The sequence below is a fragment of the Anoplolepis gracilipes genome, chromosome 5 (assembly GCF_047496725.1).
Source record: "Anoplolepis gracilipes chromosome 5, ASM4749672v1, whole genome shotgun sequence".
In the NCBI taxonomy this organism is placed as follows: Eukaryota; Metazoa; Arthropoda; class Insecta; order Hymenoptera; family Formicidae; genus Anoplolepis; species Anoplolepis gracilipes.
The window spans coordinates 11,632,706-11,636,786 of record NC_132974.1 but is presented as its reverse complement, the minus strand read 5'-3'; the positions used below and the strand labels follow the sequence as shown (position 1 = coordinate 11,636,786).

Sequence of the window (4,081 nt, the reverse complement as noted above, 5' to 3'; positions counted from 1 at the left end):
CGCGCAGAATGGTATTTCCGTTGTGTTGTATCGTCGTTTGTCCATTTGGCAGGCTTCAGGTTTGGCCAGAAGCATGCGCACAACGTGCGTCCACCTACCCGCTCATCTACCTGCCTACTAATCTGTCTGCCTGTTCACCGGTTTGCCTTGATCCCCTGAATAATCAGTAGGTGGGTTGGTAAGTAAGTAGGTACGGCTCTCTTACGTAAGCTTATATACCACCGCATATATGCCGGGTCGGCAAGAATGAAAGATGAACAAAGAGAGAGAAAGAGAGAGAGAGAGAAATAGGAAGACACAGCAAGAGGTTGATGAGTTTCACGATGATTATTTTATCCAGGTAAATACCTATTTAATGTGATTAAAAGTAATTTTGAAGAATATTTTCTCTCAAAACAATAATGAGAGATATTTCGTGGCAATATAATATGCGTCTGGAATAATTGTTAGCATCGATAAGAGATAAATTTGTTTTTTCACATATTCTCGATAATAACTGATATAAATCGAGCCAATCTGCGTCACGTGTTAGATATCTTCAAATATATACCCACGTGTATTGGAGTCCTATTCCAAATGTACAAAGCATTATTTTTTTATTTCATAAAAGTTATTTCGCTACGTAATTCGTTTCATCTTTGTTATTTTTTTGACAATTATTTATTTGCAACGATTAAAAATTTGCTCCAATCTGTGTTTCTCTAATCTCGCGCGCGAAACCGTTTTCTTTCTTTACATTACATCGTTACATCTTCCGCATGCGACACCGTATGAAAAACCAGGATGTAGAAGAGACTTAATCGTTTCCACGTATGACAATCGGTAATTTTCCTACATCATGTGCCACATGAATCGGCCCGCTCGCGTGTTTGCGATTTCCAGGAAGAGAGCGAGCGAGAGAGAGAGAGAGAGAGAGAGAGAGAGAGAGAGAGAGAGAGAGAGAGAGAGAAAGAAAGAGAGAGAGAAAGAGAAACGTGAGCGGCAGCATGCTTTTTCCCGCAGGAGCGAAGCTCGTTGTCCTTGAGGTGTTCTCGGTTCTTCTCGTAGCAGAAAGATCCGTTTCGCAGGGCGTGGTCTAGCGATGACCTCAACGGCGGCCATCTTCGGCCGAGGAATCGTTTGGAAATGGTAGTAGGCGAGGATGAAAGCCGGAGTGGGCTTTTCGGCGAAAAAGATGGATGTGAATACCGATAAGTCCATTCGTGGGAAGGAAATCGTTGAAAGACGGGCTGCCATCTCCTTCGCCAGCCTTAGGTTTTCGAGAATGTCGCGAGAGACTCCATTTTTTCTTCTTCTCAAATAAAAAAAAGAATGCATACTTGAAATATATTTAATATAATTATTATTCGCAAGTACAGTTCCTTCTTGTCGAAAGATAAAAAAAATAGAGGAAATTCAACACAATTTGAGGCTTTTTATCTTTCTTTCTTTCTTTGTTTCGAAGACATTTCACGGGCGAAGAATAATGTCGACGTAATATTGGCATTGACGAGCGCGAGGTTGCCGATGACTCGTCACAACTATGTTCGAAGACTGCCTAATAATTGATATGGTCGTCGATTACGTAACCTACTACTAATGTACAATGCATGTATATACGCGCGCTCTTACAGCTCTTACAGACTCTCTTTCTCTCTCTGACAAACACATACGCACACACATGCACACACACATACACCTGTATACATAGATATACATATACATACATATATGCATTAACGATAAGCATATCCAGTGTAACTGCAGTAAAACCATTTATTGCTCTAATCATTCAAGCTTACTATTTTCCACCCATCAGCCACCCATCTTTACTCCAGAATATCTTTGTGCGCCATCAATATTTATTGTCAATATTCTCACATATGTATCAAGACAAATTTTATTTGTTTTATTAATTTATTAAAAGAAGAAAGTATAATAAATAGTTCAGAAAGACAGAGAAGTAGAGTACAGATCTTATTGTTAGATGTACATACTCTTTAAGAAAAGGTGCGCTGACTTCAGCTCAAGAAATAACTTCAGCGCTAGAGTTTCGTTCATAAACGACGCGTGCTTTCATTCGTCTTCGTTTCCTCAAGGCCTAGCTGTCCCCTTTCCTGGTTCTCTTCTCCTACATCCCTTCTGCTTGGCAGATTCACTGCGGCGTGCTTATATCACAGAGATTCTGTCTCGTTTCATCATAGTTCTCTTTCTCTCTCTTTCTCTCTCTCTCTCTCTCTCTCTCTCTCTCTCTCTCTCTCTCTCTCTCTCTCTCTCGTCGCTTCTTTGCATCCTTTGTACGTCCCCTCCTCTCTTCCTGCCTTCTATTCATTCCATCTCCGTTCGTCTTTACTCTTCTCTAGCATCACACGCCTGGCTCCACCCCCTCCTTTTTGCAATGATCCACGGTCTTTACCGCTGTCTCTTTGCCCCACGAGCCAACCGTTTCGCAATGATGTCATCTGCGCCATTGGCGTCGATCTCGCAATATTTTCAAGAGGCTTCAATAACGGAATTAGAATTAATAGTGCAAATTTTGATAATTATATCGATCTCCGATAAAATTGTATTTTTCAATAGCATTAAATAAAAAAAATTATAATAATGTATAGTAGAAAACGAAGCGTTACTACTGTATTTAAAAAGAGAGGCGATTTTAAAACAATCACTGTAAAAAGAAAAAGCGGTAAATGTTGCTATAAAATATATACATATAATTGAGATTAGCAAAATAATGTTGGATTTTTTTCATACCAAAATGTTTCGCGTTACGGTTATGAAAAATATGATTCGCGTGGTCTAGTTTTTCACGAAACTAAAGTATCTTCCTGAAATCCAGGTACGGCACATGATGAGGCAAGACGATGCGATATCGAGGCCAACGAGTAAAATTAGATAGCGAGGATGGAATCCGAGCGCCGGTATGCGAAATGGAAACGGAAACGGCTTCGGTCGCCTATACGAAAGATGGCCGCAATGCGATGCCGCGCAAGAAAATGGCGCTTTAGCATCCGCAAATGGTCGGTTGCGGGTATCTCACGCTCTCTCGCGTGACAGAGAGAAATATAGCACGAGCTGTGTATGTATATTTTTTCATTTTATCAAACAAAAATTAAAATGGAAAAATTCTTCCATATAATTCAACTATTATATGTATGATAATATACACTCTAACTACAGTGTAATCCAACTTATGTAACGCGTTACATACTCGTATTGACGAATCGCTATGCATCGCGCATATATAATAATTATAATTCTTTGATCAAATTCATTATTGTGATATCTAAGAAATTTTATTCAGCTTCTCAACTCGTTGACGCGCGAATAGACACAATGCAGCTGAGATTTCATAACAAGCTGTTAGATTATCAAGACTTACAATCTCTTGATAATTCCTGCGCGTGTGTAAAAACGAAGCGGCACAAGGTAAACCGGTATCCCATTTTTCTTTCCTCCACAAAAGACATATGTGTACATACGTAACACGCTTCACTCCTCTTCCGCTCATTTTTTTTTTTCCTCGATAACGATCTTCCAAATTCGATTTTATTCGTTAAATTCTAAATTGACTACTTTACATTACGACACGTGCATAAAAACAAAATGATAAACGATAAAAGCTTCTTTGTGCTACTAACTTTCGAACAGATTTCGTCAATTATGTATTGCGAGTAAATAGAGTTTAACCGCACGTACCCGCGTTTCTGCATACAAATGGACCCCATTGCGTTGCGTAACATATATTTAAATACTGACCAAGACACAATTACCACAAATACTGTTTGCTTGAACGTAAAGCAAACGCGCGCGTGTGGTAGTTGTTGGTTTATACACTGTGTTTTTCATAAAATAACACTCCAAAAATTTACTCCCCAAAGATTATTCGATAAAAAAGAATGATAAGGATATATGAATTATATTATTTTGTTATTTTAATATTTTTATTAATTTTTTATTGAGAGATTTTTTTTAGAAAGTATTATATACGCGCGAGTTATATATATATATATATATATATATATATATATATATATATATACGAGTTTATTATACAAAATATCTTATCGTCTATGATTACATATTTAGAAACTGTTAAAAA

General features: G+C 38.0%; 1 long non-coding RNA gene across 1 annotated transcript; it reads left to right on the top strand.

Annotated features, from left to right (window-relative positions):
• Positions 1 to 279: 279 nt before the first annotated feature.
• Positions 280 to 3,853, top strand: LOC140666170 (uncharacterized). Its single transcript, XR_012046723.1, has 2 exons — positions 280 to 340; positions 2,819 to 3,853. It is a non-coding gene; the product is annotated as an uncharacterized lncRNA (long non-coding RNA).
• The last annotated feature ends 228 nt before the right edge of the window (positions 3,854 to 4,081 follow it).